Source organism: Mobula hypostoma, chromosome 4 (assembly GCF_963921235.1).
Source record: "Mobula hypostoma chromosome 4, sMobHyp1.1, whole genome shotgun sequence".
NCBI lineage: Eukaryota > Metazoa > Chordata > Chondrichthyes > Myliobatiformes > Myliobatidae > Mobula > Mobula hypostoma.
Genome location: NC_086100.1, coordinates 68,078,242 through 68,103,331, shown reverse-complemented (window position 1 = coordinate 68,103,331; position 25,090 = coordinate 68,078,242). Strand labels below are relative to the sequence as shown.

At 41.2% G+C, this 25,090-nt stretch overlaps 1 protein-coding gene across 5 annotated transcripts in view; it reads left to right on the top strand.

Annotated features, from left to right (window-relative positions):
* pik3cb (phosphatidylinositol-4,5-bisphosphate 3-kinase, catalytic subunit beta) overlaps window positions 1-25,090 on the top strand; it is a 211,199-nt gene that overhangs the window by 22,227 nt on the left and 163,882 nt on the right. For 2 of the 5 annotated variants that reach the window (XM_063045912.1, XM_063045913.1), the window contains exon 1: window positions 6,761-7,606. The exons of 1 other annotated variant lie outside the window; for it this stretch is intronic. The gene's annotated coding sequence lies outside the window, so the exon portion shown is untranslated. Of the gene's footprint in view, window positions 1-6,760; window positions 7,607-7,664; window positions 8,255-8,325; window positions 8,661-25,090 lie in introns of those variants that run through there. 2 more of the 5 variants (XM_063045916.1, XM_063045915.1) reach the window with 2 other exon arrangements.

Sequence of the window (25,090 nt, the reverse complement as noted above, 5' to 3'; positions counted from 1 at the left end):
CTCAAAGCTTTGGAGCGATCAAGCACTTTTCTCATCTCCTCAAAAAATAACTGAAAACTACTGCAGAAAGAGGAACCTGCCTCCCAGATGGCTATTCTCCATTCTCTCACCCAGTGATGACGTGGCCACCTTGGCTTGACAGGGCTCTTGGACAGGAGGAGTAAACGAGAATGTGGAGGGCAGGGCAGAAGATGCCGTTGCGAATGTTGATGGGCGCTCTGGGACAGCTGGAGTGACTGAATCTGGGCCACAAGATTGGTTACATTTACATCTCCATTGGCCTAAACAGAGTCCAGCTGGTTCTGGCGTCTCCCCAGCATCACTCCCTGTTGTTCTAGGGCAGCTCTCAGATGACCGGGGTCTGCTGGATCCTTTCTGGCCAGATTGTACAGTCAGGGTGGTGAAGCAGGGACCCAACTGCAGAACAAGTACTGTGCGCACTGTGATATTTACTGAGTATCAGATCCAGAGGGGCAACAAAGTCAGTGTCAAAGTTCAGGCGGAGATCAAAAATTCCAGAGAAATCCAAAAACCAGAATCGGAAAACAGGCAGAGTCAATATTCAGACGGACAGAGTTCAGATACAAATGCTGGAAAGGTTCAGGAAAACTCACTGGCACAATCTGGCAACAAACAGGTGAAAACACAGGACTGAAATACACTGAGCAATAAACAGAGAGGCAGATGACAGGTGGAGCACAATGAGACAGAAGTGGCAGCAAGACAGATAATAATGAGAAACAGGTGAGAGGCGGAATACTCACTAATACAGGGGCTGGAGTAGAGTAGGAGTGGGGACAGGAGCACATGGGACATGAAAACAAACAAGAGCACATGGCAATACAAAACCACAGATTGATGGCTAAGGGGAAAATACGCAAAAAGACAAAGTTCAACTAGAGGTACTGACACTGTTTCAAGGACTCTGCAGATTGATGTTTAACATTCTAACATTAACGTTCATTATTTACTTGTATTTTGCCATTTGCGTGATTTGTTCTTTTTTTTTGCACGTTGGCTGCTTGATGTTTTCTGTTTACGGGTTCCATGGTGTTTCTTTGTTTCTATCTGCAGGAAGATGAATTTCAGGGTTATATACTGCATACATACGTTGGTAATAAATCTACTTTGAACTTTGAACTTCAATAAACAGCACCTTGGCATATGAGGCACTACTTTCCAGATGGGACAGGATGGAGTGGAATACAGTGACTGCGACTTCATCAGTTGAACAATTTGAGTGATAAGTGGAACTGGAAAAGGTCCAAAGTAGCAGGAAGATGGATTTAATGTAATCCATAACCAACTGGTTGCAGCACTTCATTATTGTTGAGGACAGTTCCACTGGATGATAGTTGTTGAGGCAGGTTACTGCCTCCATCTTGGGCACCAGGATGATGGTGGCTACCTTAAAGCCTAAGGGGACAGTGGACATTTCCAGAACGATGTTGAGTTTGCTATGCCTTCAATCCTGTTTTGGAAAGATGAGCCTCCCCATGCACCAGAAATAACAATGAAGTATTTGAGTTCCTGTAGCTGTGCACGCCCTCCTACTCCACCAATGCCCGCTTCCTATTCCAACACACATGACATTCCCATTGGAGAACGTAATCATGTGGTAATGAAGCAGTAGTATGGATAAATGAAACCACAAAATGTGAGAAATGCCAGTTGAAAATGAAAAAAAAGCACACACACACAGAAAATATTGCCTAAGTGGTCAGAACTTACTGGAATACTATGATTCTAGGGTGCTTTTTTGTGCCTTTTAGACTGCCACTAAGGCTGATTCCCTAGGAACACCATACAACCATTTTGTATGGATGCCCTAAATAATATCCAATACAATTGAATGCTATAAACAGGATACAGAATGAATAGATCTTTATTGGGTGTTTATGTGAAGCACCCATCATTTCAGATGTTAATTTCTCTGTGTACTGGTCTCCACTGCTACAAAAGCTGCTTTGTTGTGTATCATGAACAAAATAAAGAGATTGTTACTGGATTTTGGAAGTACTAGGTTAGAAATCACACATCTTTCTGTTTTTCTAAGGTGTTGCAAAATTTGTGTAATCATCACTCTCATTTTAAGATAATTTCATGCATTGCAAAATCTGCAGTTTTTATTTACCTGCTTGTTCTATCGATTTTGGTCAGTTATATCAAGGAGATGTTGTTGGAGTTGTTGATCCACTCCTTGGTATTTTGCATTAGGGCATCAGTTCTATTATTTACAATTGGAGCTAAAAGCTTAATTTCCTTCGTGGATATCTTTAAAACAATTCTTTATACTATTTTACTTTATAATTTTGTGCTTTATAATTTTTTTTCAGTAGTTCGAAGCAATATTGGTTTCCACAGCTGTCTTACGGACAAGTGTTGTTTTATTTTCAGCAAGCAAGTTTTGGTGCATGGTAATTCTAGTAGACAGTCAGGCCCTTCAGTCCAATGGTTTGTGCTGTTTTTTTAACCTGCTTCAACCATTTCTTCTCACAGCTCATTCCACATATATGCCATCCTCTGTGGAAAAAAAAGTTGACTCTCAAGTTTCCATTAAATCTTTTCACTTTCACTTCAAACTAATGCCGTCTAATTCTTAATTTTCCATTACTGGAAAAAGACTAAATGCATTCACCCACCCTGTTGCCCTCGTGATTTTATACACCTCTATAAGATTACTTCTCAGTCTCCTCTGAGGATCTAACCTGGTCCCAACATATTGATGTAGTTATAAAGAAGGCAAGACAGCAGCTATGCTTTATTAGGAGTTTGAAGAGATTTAGCATGTCAACAAATATACTCAAAAACTTCTGTAGTCGTACTGTGGAGAGCATTCTGACAGGCTGCATCACTGTCTGGTATGGAGGGGCTACTGCACTGGACCGAAAGAAGCTACAGAAGGTTGTAAATCTAGTCAGCTCCATCTTGGCCACTAGCCAACAAAGTACCCAAGACACCTTTAGGGAGCAGTGTCTCAGAAAGGCAGCATCCATTATTAAGGACCTCCAGCATTCAGGGCATTACGCTTTCTCACTGTTACCATCAGGTAGGAAATACAGAAGCCTGAAGGCACACACTCAGCGATTCAGGAACAGCTTCTGCCCCTCTGCCATCTGATTCCTAAACAGACATTGAAGCTTTGAATGCTACCTCACTTTTTTAGTATACAGTATTTCTGGTTTTGCAAATTTTTTAATATCTATTCAATGTATGTAATTAATTTACATAGTCCTGACGAAGGGTCTCGGCCTGAAACGTCGACTGCGCCTCTTCCTATAGATGCTGCCTGGCCTGCTGCGTTCACCAGCAACTTTGATGTGTGTTGCTTGAATTTCCAGCATCTGCAGAATTCCTGTTGTTTATGTAATTAATTTACTTGTTTATTTATTATTATGTTTTATTTAATTTATTTTTTTCTCTCTCTGCTAGGTGATGTATATCATTGAACTGCTGCTGCTAAGTTAACAAATTTCACGTCACATGCTGGTGATAAAAAACCTGATTCTCATTCTGATTCTGATATTCTCCAAGTAGTCCAAGACTGCCCAACCTCTCCTTATCCTCAATATCTCAAATCCTGGCAATGACTTTGTAAATCTTCTGTGTGCTCTTTTCAGCTTAATGGTATCTTTCCTAAAGTGGGCTGACCTAAACTGAATACAGTACTCCATGATTGCAGTATTCTTGATGAAAGGCCTGAGATGTCAACTGTTAATATCCTTCCATTGATGCTGTCCGACCTGCTGAGCTCGTCCAGCACTTTGTGTGTGTTGCACCAAATGATGCCATTTGGTGGCACCCTTACCAACGTGATCATAGTCAGAAGAGTCTTTAGCAATGGATTGCCATGTCACACCAGCACTATTAACTTTTTAGATTCTAAGTATTTTTCTGGACCCCTCTTGTTTTCATCATCCATGCAGTACCTCACAGTGGCCTTCTCTAGAGATAAGAAGACAGTTCTAAATGTGAAGGGTGACCTTATGTTACCTATACTCCCTGCTGCCATTACCAAGCTGCTGTATTCACCTTCAGCACATGCAAGAAGCTGTGCAGGAAGAGACCTAGTGCAAAATACTGCAAAGTTTTTAACCATTGAAATGTCTTAAACTTTAAAAATAGGAACTAGGAGATTGTTGTAATTTTAAACTGAAGATTTATCCATTTTTTCATCCCTGATGCTCAGGATCATGGATGGTTTTGCCAACTGTTCAGGCCAATGTGGGGAATGCAGACTTTTTCACAGAAGGGGCAGGAGATGTCTGATGAGGCGAATGCGCAGGTGGATATTTTGAAAGTTCGTGAACGTATTCAACTACTCTGCCCATGGGAACTCCCCTTCAATGCATGTACAAACGTTTGTAGTTGCTGTGCACTCTGTTCTGGTTTTCTGGATGTTGAAGATGTCCTTCATGTTTCTATGCTGATGTTGGACAGGCAATGCTGCACACTTGCAGAGTGGTCTCAGTGTTTTTAAGGCTTCCATTATATTCTATATTCTTCTTCATTTCAAACCCCACTCCACCCAAACACACATGCACAAACCATGAATGGCTCTAATCCTGACAGAGAGACTTGATTAGGGAAAGCACTCTTCGTTTGCTCATTCCAACTGTCTTTCAGGTTATTTGTTTGCCTTATTTATGTCCTGATGTTCTTTTCTTGGGATTTCTCACCAAACCAGACTGTCTATATCAGCGGTCCCCAACCACCGGGCTGCGGACCGGTACTGGGCCGCAAAGCATGTGCTACCAGACCGCGGGCCGCAGGCCGCGAGGAAACAATATGAAATGATATGAGTCAGCTGCACCTTTCCTCATTCCCTGTCATGCCCACTGTTGAACTGTAATGCATGCGAGGTCATCAGTGACCCGAGACGCAAATGATCCAAGATGTACAAAGGACTGTGTCCGTGACCCATTTGTGAATGTCCCCGGTGAATCTTCCATGTCAGAGCGGGAAAAAGGTCAACTCCTTGAGCTTGCAAATGACGGTGGGCTGAGAAGTATGTTTGACATAACATCTCTGCCGGCATTCTGGATCAAAGTCAAGGCTGAATATCCTGAAAACTAAATTGCGGGATTGACTGGACATAAGGAAACCCTTTCGAGTATCGCTGTCTTCCATCACCCCTCGATGGGACTGTCTTGTTGCAGGGAAACAAGTTCAGGGCTCCCACTGATTCAGCGATATTGGTGTGTTGCAATGATTTTATATGTTCATATGAGGAAAATATGCGCTGTGTGTTTAATATCCAAAAGTTACTTAAAATGTTATGATGCTATTGACTTATAATTCAGTTGTCCCCAACCTCTGGGCTGCGAAGAATGCAGTGGCAGCCGGAACGCACCCAGCACATCTTTAAGATAAAAGCCGAAATAAACAAGCTAATTAATTAGGTGCTGCCTGGCACGTAAATGTCGGCCCAGATCAGAGGCGATTGCCAATTGCGTCGTCTCTGATCTGGGCCGGCATTTACGTGCCAGGCGGCACCTAATTAATTAGCTTGTTTATTTCAGCTATTTTCTTAAAGATGTGCTGGTTGCGTTCCGGCCACCGCTGTACCACTGCATTCTTCGCAGCAATGTATCAGCCCGCGGCCCGGAGGTTTGGGACCACTGTTATAATGGACTTATCACTATATTCATGTGAGGAAAATATGCACTGTGTGTTTAATGTTAACTTTGTTAGATAAACACCTTTAGAAACGAAATTGAGTGTATTAGCCACTTATAAGTGACATCACCTATATTCCAGTGGTGGTTAACACCCCCCCCCCCCAGTCTGCCGGTCCGCAAGAATATTAGAATATTGTCAATATTAAACCGGTCCACGGTGCAAAAAAGTTTGGGGACACCTGGTCTATATTGCCTAAAAGTTGTATAAGAGATTGTAGAATTTGGAATGTGGAAAAAATTCTCACGAGACAGTTCCTTCATTATTTATGGTGCTCATACCTTAATCTCAGCAACTGCGACTTTTATTAAAAAAAGCACAGAATGGAGCTGGTGGACAGATTGCAAATGTAAATCCAATACATGACCCACTCCTGATAGAGAATATCTACATTTTACCAAGTGAGATTGAACAAGAAATCAGAAAACTAAATAATTCAACATTATTGCTCAACAAGTATACAAGTTTTCCTTAGTAACGGTTCAATTACTTCAATTCCAGCTACTTGTAGGGCTCATGCTGAATTTTAAACACAAGGGATGCTGCAAATGCTGGAAATCCAGAGAAACACAGACAAGATGCTGGAGGAACGCAGCAGGTCCTGGAAAGGAGTAAACAGTCAATGTTTCAGACCAAGACCCTTCACAAGCTCTGGAAAGGAAGGGGGAAAAAGCCAGAATAAGAAGGTGGGATGAAGGGAAGTAGTACAAGCAAGAAGGTGATAGGTGAAGTCAGGTGGATGAGTGCGGGGAGATAAATTGAGAAGCTGGGTTTTGAGAAGAAGAGAAAAGGTAAGAGGGAATTAGACTGAATATTAATTTCTCGAATATCCAGTAATTTTCCCCCTCCCTCTTCTTCCATTCTCCTCTCTGGCTCCCCTTTTACCTGATTCATTACAGTGATGTAAGGAGAACAGCATTTATTGTTCCTCTTAAATTATCCTTGGAAAAAGTGCTTATACCTTACACATCACTTAAAATTGTGGCATTGCTAGAAATATATAAAGAGAAAGGAAGTCATAAACATGAGATTCAATAGATGCTGGAATCCTTGAGCAACACACACAAAGTGACTTTCCAGTTCCGATGAACAGTCTCAGACAGAAACGTTGACTGTTTATTCCCCTCCAGAGATGCTGCCTGGCTTGTTCAATTCATCCAGCACTTAGCGAGAGATAGAAAGTGAATCATTTTATAACAGATTATTTTGATCTAGTATTAGAATTTACACGCACCTGTAATAAATTTAATAATTTCACCTTCCTAAATGGTACAACTTTGTTTTTGGCAGTTACGGTTAACATGCCATTATATTCCACCCAGGTAATTAAATGCCCGAGAAATCTGTTTGACTCCAAAAATAATGCTATAAAGTAAACTTTTACGCATTAGCTATCCTCAATACACGCTACATTTATTTTATGAACTGTGCATACTAGAAACCCTTCCGCTTGGCAGGAAGGGAAATGCGTGATAAATACAGATGATATAATCTGTATTTTTTTTCTATGCATCACGATATTAGCTCTATATGCAATTAACTATTAAATTGGCTTTAAAAAAATGACTAGTTCTACCGAAGGAGGGCCCTGCGCAAATGTATTTCCGGGTGAAATCTCTACGGATTTTCCCGGTTTGGACTCTGCCTGCACCAAGCCGGAGTTGTTCTCGCCATCCTGGCGGTGTTTCTCTGTTACCAACCTCGTCAGAAATTACCCTTCAAGCCGTAAGAAAAGTTACAGCGTGGAGAAAAAATAAATAGCCACGGCATACCCGCAATCTGGCTGCCTGAACATTTAACAGTACAGAGACCCAATTAGAGTTTTGCTTAAAAGTAGCGGCAAGGCTATTGAAAATATCTGAAGCTGGATTGATTCAACCACTGCAGATTGACTATAGATCGACGCGGACAAGCATTTCTCTGAAAGGTATTTTTATCGAAGAATTGTAGCGTTTCGGAGACTGCGTTTTTAAGCGAAGAGCTTGCTCTTTGTAGTAATTCAGTCCTTTGTAGTGGTAGTAAAGGGTTTCCGCATGGGCAGTTTTGGCTTTATGAAGTTCAGGTTGTTAAAGTTTTCTTGTTTAGACTTTGTGGGGAGTTTGTTTCCTATATGTATATTTATTTCGAGTTGAAAGTGTATAAACGTTTGTTCTGGGAGCGGGTTCCGCCAGGTAGATAGAGTCGTGCTCGCTCTGCTGGGTTGGGTTCCACTGGCTGGACGGGGAACTGACCGTGTCGCTGGGGGTTTCAGCGCCTGATGCACCCATTGTCTATTGAACGACGTGTCTCTTGGGGCCATCTTAATGAAAACAAATGGTTGTCCGTGGTACTGTTTGTCTAAAGGCTCGATAACCTGCGTCAATTCTGCGTACTTGTTCAAGGGAGGCGGACAAATCGGCACTCTGTTCAGATAAGGTTTCTGTTTTTGTATTGCATGTACAGGCGGGGCGTCATTCATAATCTGTACCTGCGGGGTTTTTCTTGAAGCCCTGAGGAAGGGTCTCGGCCCGAAATGTCGCCTGTTAATTCATTTCCAGATAATGCTGCCTGACCTGCTGAGTTCCTTCAGCCTCTTGTGCGTGTTTCTCGAAGTAGTTTGTTTTCGTACCTTAATGTTTTCAGCAGTGGGCAGTGCATTTCTGAAATTGTGGGATGGGTGCCTCTTGTGAGCAATGCGTCTTAATTTGGTAGCTAGTTGACAATAAAGTCTGACTTCACCGTGTGAGCGCCAACGGTTGGGTGGCGATTTGTGTTTAGTCCATTCAGTCTGATGTCATTTTAGGCCAGTCATAAATTGAGGAAGTAGGATTCGGCTCTACACGGGTGCTGATCTCAACTCTTAATCGCTAGTCATGTTAAACAAGTGGAAAAAAGGAGGACGTGCTAGCAGACTGCATTGGTCATCTTGCCCTTAGTAGCTTACCGATGAAAACAGAATACCACTTTCTTGACAAGTGACTCGTATTCTACGTCCGGCTCTGGTAGAACATATTCGATTTAAAAGCTCACTTTTTAGTTGTGACAGCCTTACTTTAAAATTCAATTAAGATAAAGCTAATTTTATTTAAAAGCGATCAGGCACACACTAATCTGACTTTGATATTTGAGAAAATATCCTTGGATTTGTATAGTATGTTTTGGGGTACTCTTCAGCGCTGTCGTGAGAGTCTTTGGACTGGTACTTGAACTCCGAACAAACTGGCTTGGCGATAGCGCTATGTTGAATGATGTCTATTTTTGTGGTAGTTTCTTTCATTAAGTTCCATGAATATGATGATGTATTGTTGCTTCTTGTGGATTTTCTACGAATTTTGACGTTGAAATGTATGACGTGCATTTGAGGAACTGTTCATCTCACTGGGGGGTGGGGGAACCTGACTGCTTTTGATTCCAGATTGAGCAGGCATTTTGAGAATCAATAATTTTTTTTGACCTGAGTGTATTTCCACAGTTTTGAGATCTGAATAGGACTAGTGTTTTTCACTGACAAAAGAAAAACAAAACCTTGTTTCTCAACAAAAACATGCATTTCAAATTGTTACATACTTGAAGATGAAACACATATTGGTTTTCAAGGGATAGTGGAAACTTGGTTTGGAAAGAAGGGAGGGATCTACAATAAATATGGGCAGCTTGGAGTAAATGAGGTGCTTGAGGAATATAAAGAATGTAAAAAGAATCTTAAGAAAGAAATTAGAAAAGCTAAAAGAAGATATGAGGTTGCTTTGGCAAGTAACGTGAAAATAATTCCAAAGGGTTTCTACAGATATAGTAATAGCAAAAGGATAGTGAGGGATAAAATTGGTCCCTTAGAGAATTGGAGTGGACAGCTATGTGTGGAACCAAAAGAGATGGAGATTTCGAACAATTTCTTTTCCTCGGTATTCATGTGTAAGATTGTGTAAGATAAAGGAAACAGGTAGGGAAGTTACAGAAACTATGATGATTAAAGAAAAGGAAGTATTAGCGCTTTTAAGGAGTATAAAAGTGGATAAGTCTCTGGGTCCTGACAGTGGTGGGTAAATTGATGGAAAGTATCCTTAGAGATGGTATATATAATTATCTGGATAGACAGGGTCTGATTAGGAACAGTCAACATGGATTTGTGCGTGGAAGGTCCTGTTTGACAAATCTTATTGGATTTTTTGATGAGGTTACTAGGAAAGTTGACGAGGGTAAAGCGGTGGATGTTGTCTATATGGACTTCAGTAAAGCCTTTGACAAGGTTCCACACGGCAGGTTAGTTAGGAAGGTTCAATCGTTAGGTACTAATATCGAGGTAGTAAAATGGATTCAGCAGTGGCTGGGTGGGAGACGCCAGAGAGTAGTGGTGGATAACTGTGTCAGATTGGAGGATGGTGTCTAGTGGTGTGCCACAGGGATCTGTACTGGGTCCAATGTTGTTTGTCATATATATTAATGATCTGTATGATGGGGTGGTAAATTGGATTAGTAAGTATGCAGATGATACTAAGATAGGTGGCGTTGTGGATAATGAAGTAGGTTTTCAAAGCTTGCAGAGAGATTTAGACCAGTTAGAAGAGTGGGCTGAAAGATGGCAGATGGAGTTTAATGCTGATATCTGTGAGGAGCTACATTTTGGTAGGACTAATCAAAATAGGACATACATGGTAAATGTTAGGGCATTGAAGAATGCAGTAGAACGGAGGGATCTAGGAATAATGGTGCATAGTTCTCTGAAGGTGGAATATCATGTGGATAGGGTGGTGAAGAAAGCTTTTGGTATGCTGGCCTTTATAAATCAGAGCATTGAGTATAGGAGTTGGGATGTAATGTTGAAATTGTATAAGGCGTTGGTAAGGCCAGATTTGGAGTATTGTGTACAGTTTTGGTCACTGAATTATTGGAAAGATGTCAATAAAATTGAGAGTGTACAGAGGATATTTACTAGAATGTTGCCTGGGTTTCATCTCCTAAATTACAGAGAAAGGGTCTTTATTCTTTGCAGCATAGAAGGTTGAGGGGGACTTGATAGAGGTATTTAAATTTATGAGGGGGATAGATAGAGTTGACATGGATAGGCTTTTTCCATTGAGAATGGGGGAGATTCAAACAGGAGGACATGAGCTGAGAGTTAAAGGGCAAAAGTTTAGGGGTATCATGAGGGGGAACTTCTTTACTCGGAGAGTGGTAGCTGTGTGGAACGAGCTTCCAGCAGAAGTGGTTGAGGTAGGTTTGATGTTGTCATTTAAAATTAAATTGGATAGATATATGGACAGGAAAGGAATGGAGGGTTATGGGCTGAATGCAGGTCGGTGGGACTAGGTGAGAGTAAGAGTTTGGCACAGACTAGAAGGGCCGAGATGGTCTGTTTCCGTGCTGTAATTGTTATATGGTTATATGGTTACACTGAAAATTTAACTTGAATGAATATCACCATTTAAATCAATACAGTATTGTGAGTTATTTGTGTATTTCCCAAGAAGTTTGATTTTATTATAAAAGGTACTGAATACTTAATTGAACTCAGTTATGTCTAAATTTTAACAAACTCAAAGACAGAAACACAACATCATGAGATATGAGATATTTAATAATTGAAGACTTGGGAGTTCTTAATATGTCAACGAAATGGAGATTTGTTTAAAAAAATTCTTGCTATCTGCAATGACTACAAAATGTCAACATTTATTTAAAACTAGGATCACTAATGTACTTTTAGGAAAAGAAATTTGCTTTCCATTCCCAATAGAATCTATTTGTGATTTCGCGCAAAGTTCTAAATGCTCTTCAAAACGACATATAAAACTCAGAAGCATGAGCCGCTGTAATGTCAATAACAAGGGGGCAAAAAAAAAGCAGAAGAGCAACCCAGCATTAGACATGTTAAAGTACATCCAGTAAGTTGATCCTGCTTGTTGACCGCTGAGACCTTGTCAAAGTAAGAACCACCGTGTGGCAATGCATACAAAGTGCTGGAGGAACTTGGATTGTGCAGCATCTATGAACATTCGATATTTCAGGCTGTGACTCTTCATCAGGACAGGACAGGAAGGGGGAAGAAGCCAGAATAAGAGGGTGAGGGGAAGGAATACAAGCTAGAAGATGTAGTTGAAGCCAGGGTGGGTGGGAGAGGGATGAAAGAAATAGCTGGGAGATGATGGGTGGAAAAGGTAAAGGGCTGGAGAAGAAGGAATCTGATAGGAGAGGAGGGTGGACCATGGGAGAAAGAAGGAGGAGGGGCACCAGGAGGAGGTCGTAGGCAGATGAGGAAGAGGTAAGGGGGGGTGGCAGAGTGAGAAATGGAAGAAGAGGGAAGCAAGAGGGGGAAAGAATACCGGAAGTTGGAGAAATTAATGTTCATGCCACTCTGAGTCAGAGACACCCTATGGACAAATTAAGCAACAATCTTCTGTAGTCATACAGTGTCATACCTTATGACATCCCAGTCTCGTCAGTTACCTGAGTTTTCCTTTACCTCACTGATAACTGCTTTCAGTGAGTCAATCAGTCTAATTACCACCACATTCAGCAATACCTACCAGTCATCTGTTCACTAATGTGCACTTATAAATATAAGGTCGAGAGTTTAAATATAGGTCGAGATTTAAATTCTAGAGATGAGTGTGAGTTACTGACACCAAGGTAGCTTTTGACAACATGTAGCATGTCGGAGCTCTATTAAGTATAATACTTCCACCAAACACAGGAGAAGCCCTGGCTCATGACCACCAGTCTGTAGAAATGGAGCATTCAGGCTCCATTAAGATCCTTGAGTCCATGCACTGAAAGCACAAAAGCCCTGCAGCAGTTGTGGAAAGACGACAGCATTAAGCACACATCCATCTCCAACAGCCACGACCTTTTTTACACAACGTTTGTGGAAAAGTCTGTGGTTCCCTTTCTAGCCTCACCATCTCTGAAACAAGTTAGGGGTGTTGTTCAATGTAGTCTCTTGTCTGTATAACAATCCAACTTCTATTACTTATTCACTACCTTGGCCAGTTGTGCACAGTAATTTATCTGCAAGTTGTAATACTGCCAGTTCTAGGTATCAGAACTGTAGTAGAAGCAAATCAACCTTGTTTCTGAAGGACACAGGAGACTATTTAGAAGGGTACTGGATTTTTGACCTCACAATCTGCTTTATCTGGCCTTGCACTTATGACTGGCATTGTACTTTCTCTGTAATAGAAACACTGTATTCTGCATTCTGTTATTGATTTTTCCCTTGTACTACCTCTAATACTGATATGGTAAAATGATCTTCATGGATGTGACATGCAAAACAAAGCTTTTCACTGTACCACAATACATGTGACAAAAATAAATCAATTTAATTTAACAAATTGGAATGCCTGTAAATGTAATTTAATTCTAGTTGTGTGTCAATCTGAGTGTGATGAATATTGTTGGGTCAAAATCTTGGAAGTCCCTCCCCAATGGAACATAGAGTACAGGTACTGTCATGGTATGGATAGCAACAATTTAAGAAGGTGGCGCAATATCATGTTCTAGAACTGTTAAGGTTGGTCAGGAATGGATGCTCTTGCCAGAGATGCCCATGTATTTGGAAAGGAGAATAATTAATTTGATGGTTTAAATTGAGATGAAACTTTATATTTAACCATTTCCCAAGTTGACTTGGAAGGTTAATCAATTCTTGCTCAGCAGCTGAATTTAGCTATTAGAGATCCCAAGGCACCAAATGTCATGTGGTTATTTAAACTTTGTTTCTCATAGCTATTAATTAGAATTGTTTGTGTTTGCATGATGTTTGTCATTGCTATTTGTGAGAAGGGTATTTCAATACAAGTTCTTCCTTAATTACTTCCTGCTCTGAAGAAGGGGGACTCTAATAGGAGAGGTCAGAAGGCCATGGAAGAAAGGGAAGGGGGAGAATCACCAGAGGGAGGTGATGGACAGGTCAGTAGATAAGGTGAGAGAGAGAAATGGGAATAGTGAAGGAGAGTGGGGTGGGGCATTACTGGAAGTTCAAGGAAATTAACGTTCTTGTAGGTTGGAGGCTACCCAGGTAGAATATAAGGTGTTGCTTCTTCAACCTGGGTGTGGAGCAGTGGAGGCCGTGGGCTGACATATCAGGAGAATGGAAAATAGGATTAAAATGGGTAGCCACTAGGAGATCCTGCTTTTTCTGATGGACGGAGCATAGGTGCTTGGCAAAGCTGTCTCCCAATCTATGCTGAATATTATTGGAATAGTAATATTATTGGAGTAATAAATCATTCTCCCATTAGCTCCTCATTTATCTTCAAATATTGCAAATTATATTTGTGAAAGCCTGAAGTAACTAGATTATTTAATTTAGATTGGGCATCTATTTGTATTATTTAATTTAGACTGAATTGCTTTTTATTATATCATACAAATTTAATATGATTTCTTCACAGAAAATGTTTTTCACAGAAGTTGATAGTAAAGTCAACAGAAAAATGACTTCTGTGCATTATAAATTTCTAGCGATTGAGTATTAGATTGGTTTTTAAAAAAACTTCCTTGATCCCTAAGTCAGGAAATGCAGGTCATCTTATCAAAAAGGCAGAGGAGTAAATAGGTCCACCTCAAGCTGTCAGTCTATGATTAGGTTTGTACCATTGGAATCAGTGGTCATTCTGAAGTATCCACAAACAATATTGGTCATTTAGCCAAAGGTGCTAAACAGAACCATTCTAAGTTCAAGTCTAATACAAAACTAAGTAAGAGCAAAGAGGTTTCAAGGGGATTGAGTGATTGGAAAGCAGAACAGATAGAGTACATTGTGGGGTAAATGTCCAAATTTAGTTGGTAAAAAGAGAACTACTGTGTTTTTATGTCGAGAGATTATGAAATGTTGCTGTTCTTATGCATTAGTTATTAGTCAGATCAAGTGGAAAGAAGATTTGCAAGATTGATTCCTGGGATGAAAGTGAGTTTCGAAGAGAGATTAAGACTTTCGACCTACAGTGCTTGGAGCTGGAAGAATGAGAGGTGATTGTATTGAAATAGAGAATATGTTGAGTATGTTTCCTCCAGTGGAAAAGTAGGGAATTTAGTTCATGTTAGGTTAAGTCATTTAATTTGAAGAAGAGGAGAAATTCCTTCCTTCCATTCAGAGTTGTGAATCTTTGAAATGTCTCTTCACTTTTTAAGAAGGGAGTGAGGCAAAAGACAAGAAGTCATAAACCAGTTAGTCTGACTGACCAGTGGTTAGGAGGAAGTTGCAGCCCATTATTAAGGGTGAGGCTTTGGGGTACTTGGAAGCACATGATAAAATAGGCTGAAGTCAGCATGGTTTCCTTCAGGGGCAATCTTTCCTGACAAATCTGTTGGAATTCTTTGAGGAAGTAACAGACAGAATAGACAAAGGTGTGTCAATGGATGTTGTTCACATGGATTTTCAGAAGGTCTTTGACAAAGTGCCACAGGAGGTTGCTTAACAAATTAAGAGTCTGTGGTATTACATGAAAGATGCTAGCATGGACAGAAGATTAGCTGACTGGAAGGAGGTGAAGAGTGAGAATGAAGGGAGCCTTTTCTGGTTGTCTGCTGGTGACTCATGGTGTTCAGCAAGGGTTGGTTTTGGGACTGCTTTTCATGTTTTATGTCAGTGATCTGGATGACAGAATTGATGGATTTATGGCCAAGTTTGCAGATGATACAAAGATGGGTGGAGAGGCAGGTAGTGTTAAGGAAGTAGGGAGGCTGCAAAAGGACAGATTAGGAGAATGGGCAAACAAGTGACAGATGGAATATAGTGTAGGGAAGTTTATGGTCATGCAGTTTGGTAGAAAGAATAGAGGAGAGCAAATTCAGAAATTGGGAGTGCAATGGACTTTGGGCTGCTCATACAGGATTCTCTAAAGGTTAAATTGCAAGTTGAGTTGCTGGTACGGAAAGTAAAAACAATGTTAGCATTCACTTCAAGAGGAAAAAATATAAAAGCAAGGGTGTAATACTGAGACTTTATAAGGTTTTAGTCAGACCACATTGAATCAGAATCATGTTTAATATCAACGGCATATGTCATGAAATTTATTAACTTAGCGGCAGCTGTACAATGTAACGCCTGATATAGAAAAAGGTAAGTAAATCAATTACAGTAGGTATATATATAATTAAATTAAAAATAGTGCAAAATCTCAAATTTTTTAAAAAAGGTGAGGTAATGTTCATGGGTTCAATGTCCATTTTGGAATTAGATGGCTGAGGGGAAGAAGCTTGGAATATTGTATAGAGTTTTGTGCCCCTTATCTAAGAAAGGATTGGAGATTCTCAAGAATGATCCCAGGAATGAAAGGTTTAATGTATGAGGGAATTCTTTAGCCAGAGGGTGGTGAATCTGTGGAATTTATTGCCACAGGTGGCTATGGGGGCAAAGTCATTGGCTATATTTAAAACGGAGGCTGATAGAATCTTGGTTAGTAATGGGGTCAAGGTTTGCGGGGAGAAGGCAAAAGAATGGGATTGAGAGGGATAATAAATTGGGTATGGTGGAATGGCAGAGGAGACTTGATGGGCTGATTGGCCTTATTGTGGTGTTGTGTCGGTATGTCTATTTGTGTGAAATTTTGTCGTTACCAAATGAATGATGTGTCTGTTAGAGGAAATTCTGCAAAGGTTCACAAGACTGACTCCTGGGGTGTGAGGGATGTCATGAGGAGAGGTTGCATAGTTTAGGCCTCAGTTCTTCAGAAATTAGATGACGGAGAAGTGGCTTCATTGATGCATGGATAAAAGTAGCAGGTCCTCTCTGGATTATGGACGCCCCAAGCTTGTAAATGAGCATTTGGGAGGCAGGTGGGATGAATATGTTGGCTGCTGTGGAGTTGCAGGCATTTTCTGGTGGGTGGGAATTGGTCATTTCAGATTCATTTATTTATCACGTATATCGTAACATACAGTGAAATGCGTTATTTGTGTTAACAACCAACTCAGCGTAAGGAGGTAATGCGGGTAGCCCACAAGGGTCACTGCACATTTTGACACGAAAGTCCAGAATGCTCAGCAGAGCAACACAGAACACAGCAAAATAGGCACAAGCAACAAAACAACAGCAAAACAAGCACCGTTCTTCGCTCCCCCACCCCACCAATCTTTGCACACAGAGTCCTCCAACACCAGGGCAGGCCATCTCCGGACTCCCATCTCCAACCTCCAGTGGACTCAGAGTACTGGCTGTGAGGCCTTGACTAATGGAATTCCAATTGACCTTCAGAATTCAGTCTTCAGTATTTACTCCAGGACTCTTCGATAACGATGAATGAGGAACTCAAACGCTAGGCCTCAGATGCTGGGCTCTCTGATATCTGGGACCCCGAACTCTCGGCCTCTGATTTCCGTGTCCCTTTTCTCCTGTGCAGCCCACCTCCCTAAGCTGCAACAACTGAAAGGTGAAGCCAAGCTGATCTGGGAAAGCTGAACGGACATGCTGGGTCAGTGAGAAAGGCAGGCGGCTGTTCTTTCGGTGTGTGCTCACTCTCCCAGTACAGTATTTGCGTGATCCTCTCCCAAAAACTGCTCGATTCCAACTTACAAAGTTTTCTCGGAGATGGAACTCTCATAACCTGAAGACTATTGGTAGAGTTTCAGTAAATGAAATGGAGGTTAGATTTTCTCTTGAAGGTATTTAGGACAGGAGAGTAAAGTTTAATTTGAAAACAAAGGCCATTCAGGCCTGATATACAAGGAGAAAGGTCCTCACTCAGAGGGTAATGACTCTTGAATTTCTATCTAAGAGAATTAGGTAGGCTGTCATTAATTAGAGTGCAGTTAAGAGATCAGTTGGTTTTTTTTGATATTAAAGGATTCAAGGGACTTGAGTAGCATAAAATTAGTGACAATGAAGTTGTTGAATGGCAGAGCAGGTTTGGGGCGGGTGTGGGGATGAAAGGCCTGATCCTGCTCCAATTTCTTTTGTTATGAAACAAATAAGGTGTAGGTGTTTATTGAGGCAGATGTCCTGGCAGTGGGATATGTGTTACTGAGCTTCTGTTGGGGAGATTTCATTTTGTGGATTCAATGCTTAACTGGTCAAATTTAAAAGGCAGATTTTTTAAAAAACTCTGTGCTAAAGGCAGGATAATCCCACACCGGGCCTTTCATTTGCATGCTTTGAATAAACCTTTCCTAGCTAAGAATTTTGTCGGATTTAGCACTTTATTTTGACCTGCATACCAAGGGAATTAAAAATCAATCTTATGATCATTGATGTAATGTATCTTGTTGACAAACCATGTCATTGTGAGTCTTTCTTCAAAGTCTGTAATCTGCAGTAGCAGGATTACATACTTGGCAATTCATGAAATTGTTTTTGACTAATCAGATTGGAATGACTGTTTACAGTGTTTGGTTAATCAAGAATGAGCCTAGGTGACTTCCTCACACATCTAAATTTAAACTTTCATTTTCTGTTTTCAGTTATTAGGGCTATTTGATTATAAATATAAAGTCGTTCTTCATTTTCTTTATTTAAAAAGTGATGAAGTTAAATGGTGGCTGTTGTAACCACTATGTCTCATACGTTTGAATCTATCAATTTTTTCGGGTTTGGTTAAGTATGGTGAAAAATATTTTGGGGATATTGGGAATAAATGGAATGGGATCAATTCAATTATCCTTTTGAAAAACGAGTTATTTGCGGGCTGTATGGTTTTACTCTGGCTTTGTTATCAGAATAAAGGGTGTTACGGTAGCATGGCAGTCACTGAAACACTTTTCAGTGCCAGGGATCCCCATTCGGGATTCAGTTCCCACCGTGTCTGTAAGGAGTTTCTATGTTCACCCCATGACCACTTGGGTACCCTGTGGGTGCTCCAATATCCTCCCACGTTCTGAAAGATGTATTGCTTCCAGTGCCATCTTGTGGGTTACCCCCAGCAGGATTGGTCAGCTGTTTTGGACATTGTTGCAAATGATGCATTTCACTCTGTCTTGATATACAGGTGAGGAATAAAGTTAATCTCTGGGAGTCTAATGTTGGATATGCATATGATATCCAGGGCAATAACTTTCCCTGTGCTGCACAATCGGGAGAGCCCTCTATAGTTACAGCAGTGGGATGTCTCACCTTTCCTGAAGATGTTCACAATTATACTGTCCCTAGCAAGTTCTCCTTTCCTAAACGTTGGAGATACGGCTATGAGCCTGTGACTGAAGTTCCTCTCTACCAAGTATCATAAACATAAGCACGAGTATCTTAAACTTTAACCCAGCATCATAAACATAAACACAAGAAATTATGCAAATGCTGGAAATTCAGAGCAGCAAACATAAGATGCTGGAGGAACAGCAGGTTAGGCTGCATCTGTAGAAATGGATAATCGCTTTTGGTGGATGCAGCAGAGGTGCTCAAAAAAGCAGTCATCCAATTTACTTCGGGTCTAACCAATGTACAGGAGGCTGAATTACCTGGAAGGACTGTTCGGGGTCCTGAATGGAGGTGAGTGAGGAGGTGAATGGCAGATGTAGCATCTCTTTTGATATATGAGGCCACACTGAGGGTGGAGGAGCAACATCTCGTATTCCATCTAGTTAGCCTCCAATCTGACAGCATTAACATCAATTTCTCCTTTCAGTAATTTTTTCCCTCCCCTTCCCTCTTCTATTCCCCACTCTGGCCTCTTGACTCTTCTCCTCATCTGCCTAGCACTTCCCTTTGGTACCCCACCTTTCTCCCTTTCTCCTGTGGTCCACTCTCCTCTCCTATCAGATTCCTTCTTCTCCAGCCTTTTACTTTTCCCACGCACTCAGTTTCACCCATCACCTTCCAAAATGTCTTCTTTCCCTTCCTAATCACCTTTTTATTCTAGCTTCTGCCCCCATCCTTTCCTGTCCTGATGAAGGGTCTCAGTCTAAAACATCGACTATATATTCACTTCCGTAGATGCTACCTGACCTGCTGAGTTCCTCCAGCATTTTGAGTGTGTTTAGCAGAGAGTATCACTTGCTTTCAAGGCCTTGTTTTTGAGGTGACATGTACTTTGGCTTTTTGTCAGTCAGTTAGCTGTGACTGTGAGTTTGGACCAGATGTGTGCTTTGGGATGGACTTATTGACATCTATGACCTGAGAGGTTCTTCAAAGTATTCTTTCTGTTGTTTGCCTCTTTGTCCTCTGTTCCCATCCTTTTGGCTTTCAGCAGGGTAGGCATTTTGGTGTTTGACTTGCTGTTAGCCTATCTAGTCCTGAAGAGTTTCCATGTTTCATAGTTATCGGCAAGGTTCTGGACCTTCAGTCCTTATGCCAAGTACTCTCTGCTCTTCAATCATTGGTTTTCTGTTCGAACATAGCCTGTAAGTGTCTATAAACCTGTTAATTTCTTTCCAAAGTGGCGGAGTTTACAACCTGCCATTGGTGATTAGTTTCTGGACCTCCAAATGAAATCATCCAGTAAGTCTTTCTTTGTGTGTGGCCAAGAATCTCTTCAAATTGCAAAATATGTTGGTCTTCAGAAACTATGTAGAAACTATTGATTAGGGGGTTGTCAGGTTATATGTGTGGCTGTCTGAGGAGAGCTTTTATTTTAGGACCCTTAACATTTTCAGCATTTGATGTTTTTCCCCAACACTTGTCATTAATATGTTGGGGTCAGGATAATGGAAATAACAAAGTGGGATTAGACAGTTATTGGTTTTCTGTAGCTGTGGTGTCATGGTTAATGTGGACATCATTGCAGTTTTTTGATGAGTCACTGTACTGGTGTCTAAATCAAGGGTGTTGCTATGTTGTAATTTGCCTTGGTCTCTGAAGAAACAGATAAGTTATGATAAGTTCTGTGGCTTCAATTATTTTATCAAGAGGAGAATGTCATGTAAGTTTTTCCTATTTGATGTGTCAGCCATTCCTTACCAGAATTCTTCTTGTTTATTCTTCTGACCGTTGCATCTAATCAAGAGGATCAGTTGTGTCTCACTGACATGTTGATTAGAGCTTTCTCAAGGTCAGAGTAAAAGTCCTTCTCAATTACCCCTTTCCTTCAAGATTGTGTCATATACACTAATGACCAAGGCAAACTGGTCTGATTTAAGAGTCAACCAAAGAGTCATAAAGCATGCACATAGGGGAAGTCACTGTCTAGCTCATTTTTGAAAGGGAATCTTACTCAATAAAAATGGCGTTCCATTTCCAGTTTGCTCTTTCACAAAGTGATGTACACATGATCTCTTGTCCATGGTATTCACTTGGCTCAACAGTGTCAATGTTGCCTTGTGACAGTGGAGTGGAGTTCAGATCTGTTCCAGGGGTTCCCAATCCTTTTTTTTAATGCCATGGACCAATATCATTAAGCAAAGGGTCTATGAACCCTGCTATATTCCAAGCTCTGTTACATCAAGAGATTACCAGATGGATAGAGGAAAAGATTCAATTGTGTTCACACATCCTCTTTGAAAGAGTGTAACATTTCTGCAGTTTTTTTGTGAATCCCCGACCAATAAATGCTGAAACCTCAAAACTAATATTTGAAATAATGCAGAAAACTGTGAAAATCCCCAGTTGTCCTGAAGTAGAAAATTTAAAACGAAACAAACAAAATTCTGGAGCCACTGGGCAGCTCAGGCTGCATCTATAGAGTGAAGTAGACAGTCCTCTTTTGAAATGCCAAAGACTTTAAGGCAGGGGTGTCCAACTCATTTTAGGTCACGGGCCGGGTTGGGCAAAATGCGACTTCATGCGGGCCGGATCAGTTGTGCACACGTGCGTTCTCCCACAGCTTTCGTTGCCTTCATTTTTTCAACCTGCTCTCATGTGTCTCGGTCTCTGCTATAACTACAAAGTGTTTCACCTTACGAATTTCGTTTCTTATGAAGAAGATTGCCTAGCAAGCATTATTTTTATGATATTAACTTACAGTCGTAGGCTACAAGAAAGTTGTGATGAGAGAGAGAGAAAAAATGATGCTATTTTGGCTAAGATTGTTTTGGGAGCCACACCCTTTCCATTAATAAACCTTTTGAAATCGAACATTAGCAGACACAAATGTAGACTTAATTAAACAAATTGAAAAGGTGGGCTATACAGCTGCACCTAATTATTATTAGCCTGCTTCCAGCAATCAAACTCAGACAATGAACACAGTTAGCCTCTAATTTTTATTGAAGTGATCACATTTACAATAATAGAATAGTCAGAAAATGAATGAATCACAATATTATGACACTTAATATTTCATAATGCATTTTGCTTACAGGTCACAGTGCATCGAACAGTGTCACTCATTTTTCACTTGCTGCTTCCAGTCAACCCGCAGTCTGTCCAGGGCCTCGACAAGGCTGAAGGAAACGTCGTTCCCCACTGTGGTGTTTGTCATGGGCACCATCTCCACAAACTCCTCGGAGACGGTCAAAGATGCATTAACACCACGACTAAGTATTCCCAATTGAGCTGCATCACGTCAGTGCTCTCATCAATTGCAATAGAGAAGGCAATAAATGACTTCACTTTGTCTATTAGTTGACTGTTCAAATCTCCTGCAAGGTCCCCGATTCTCTCTGCCACAGTATATCTTTACAAGCTGATATTAGCAAAAGCCTGTCTCTTCTCAGGACACACCGGCTTAGCCGCCATTAGCATGCATGCTTTGATGAACTCCCCCTCTGAGTATAGCTTCAACGCAGCAGCTATTTTGTTGGCAATAATATAGCTGGCCTTGACAGCTCCATCATGAGTCTCTCAACTTTTGGTGAACACTGATTAGTTTTTTCAGAGCTGCTTCAAGCTCGTTTACCTTTTGTGTTCTGAGTCGTCCTGCGACTTGTCATATTTTTCTCCGTGTGACATCTCAGTGTCATTTGATATTGTACTCTTTTGCCACAGCCATTTGTTGCGAGCATATCAGACACACATGTTTGCCGTTGACCTCACAGAAGAAAAAACGATCTTTCCAATTATCGTTGAATATCCGACCTTCGATGTCAACTTTTCTTTTCTTGGAAAGCATTTTGAACCACAGCAGCAAACAGTCTCAGCCTTGCTACAGGTGTTACTTACCTGAGTACTCTGTGTGCTTATACTGTGTCTGATGACGTAAGTGGGGCCCTCAGTGCAGGGCGGTAGGTGCTTATGCACAGCGGGTGGTTAACAGCCGCCTGTTGTTTTCTAAGCACACACGACAAGCTGCCGGTGCAGCGGGCGGCACAGACAGCGGTGGGGGAGAGAGCGGCTGCCGTACAGATACATAGTAAATAGTCATGAATATACTTTTTTTCTCTCCCCAAATCATCCTGCAGGTCGGTTTGGACCCCTTCGGTAGTTTGACACCCCTGCTTTAAGGCCTTTGCATTCAGAAATTCTTCCTTAACCTAGAGATTTTCACATTTCAGAGTGGTATGGATGAAGTGATAGGGTGCTAATAGAAGGGTGAGACTTTGCTTATCTTGATTACTCCTAGAAGTTTGTCACTGAATTAGGACTATTAGATAATTTGCAATAAACTAGTATGGAAAACATAGGCTGTTTTGGCTGCTACATGTATCAGTAAAAAATAGCATGAATCCATCGGGTATTATCACCAACATGTATGTCATGAAATTTTGTGGCAGAAATATAGTGCAAAGACCTAAAATTACTATAAATTTTAAAAATGAATAATGCAAAATGAGGAATAGTCTATACAGACTCTTCAGGAATCTGATGGTGGAGGGGATGAAGCCTCCTTTGCAGATAATAGAAATTCCTGGAATTCTTGAGCATTCACGTAGGTGTGAGCTTTCCAAACTGTTTCTGAGTGAGCCCCATGAGAGAAATTTGTTTTTATTAGTCCTCACTCTGATCTCCAGTCTAATTTGTATAACTGAATGTAGTAGATTTATAACCGTGACCTTTTTTTTTAACTGCACTCCTTAGAGAGTCCACCCCCTCTAAAAAGTTAAAACATACAACTTGGGTTTGAAAACCAAAGTATATTTAATAGCTACACACATAAAAGTTGCTGGTGAACGCAGCAGGCCAGGCAGCATCTCTAGGAAGAGGTGCAGTTGACGTTTCAGGCCGAGACCCTTCGTCAGGACTAACTGAAGGAAGAGTGAGTAAGGGATTTGAAAGTTGGAGGGGGAGATCCAAAATGATAGGAGAAGACAGGGGGGGGAGGGATGGAGCCAAGAGCTGGACAGGTGATAGGCAAAAGGGATACGAGAGGATCATGGGACAGGAGGTCCGGGAAGAAAGACAAGGGGGGGGGGGTACCCAGAGGATGGGCAAGGGGTATATTCAGAGGGACAGAGGGAGCAAAAGGAGAGTGAGAGAATGAATGTGTGTATAAAAATAAGTACCAGATGGGGTACGAGGGGGAAGTGGGGCATTAGCGGAAGTTAGAGAAGTCGATGTTCATGCCATCAGGTTGGAGGCTACCCAGACGGAATATAAGGTGTTGTTCCTCCAACCTGAGTGTGGCTTCATCTTTACAGTAGAGGAGGCCGTGGATAGACATGTCAGAATCTCTACTGTAAAGATGAAGCCACACTCAGGTTGGAGGAACAACACCTTATATTCGGCCTCAAGTGCACGTGACTGCTGCTAGTTAGAAAGAGCAAAATCCTCTCTCCTGCCGAAGGGTTTTGGCCCGAAACGTTGACTGCACTTTTTTCCATAGATGCTGCCTGGCCTGCTGCGTTCCTCCAGCATTTTGTGTGTGTTGCTAGTTAGAAACAGTTCGGCAGGTCTCCTGTCCCAGTTAAGTGATATAGTGTCCCAAATATATGAAGAGACTCTTAGAGCCATTTTGTTGATTTGCACTTGTTCTTGAAGACTGATTAAAAGATGGCCCAGTTAACTGGAATTCACTGGTAGTGATTCTTCAGCCTGAGTATGATAGGGATTTCACACTTCTCCATCTGGTAAATGTAATTTCAGTACATACCCCAGAGTTACTGACAAGAAGACTGCTTGAATCCTGAACGAATGTGAAGTAGCTGTGTTGCTTAATCGACGCAGATGATAGAATCATGATATTGAGTCTAACACAGCACTCTTCCAGTTAAAAGTAAGTTGGAGTTTTGTTAGAAAGCAGTTCCATTCTCAAAAGATAAGACCTCTCCCATTTCCGTGGTCTAATAATGGCCCAGTATTGAGTTTGACAGATATTGACAGATACGTTTAATCTTGTATTGAGGTAAACTGTCAATTCCAATGTAACTAATTGAAGAAAATTAACTTTGGTGAAAAATTAAAGCAACACACACAAAATATGGAGGAATTCAGCAGGTCAGGCAGCATCTATGGATAAGAGTACAGTCGACGTTTTGGGCTAAGACACCATCAGGACTAGAAAAAAAATGAGGAGTCAAGAGTAAGAAGGTGGGGAGAGGGGAGGAAGAAACACAAGGTGATATGTGAAACCAGGAGGGGGGAGGAGTGAAGTAAAGAGCCGGGAAGATGATTGGTGAAAGAGATACAGGGCTGGAGAAGAGAGAGTCTGATAGGACATGGAAGAAAGGAAAGGGGAGGAGCACCAGAGGG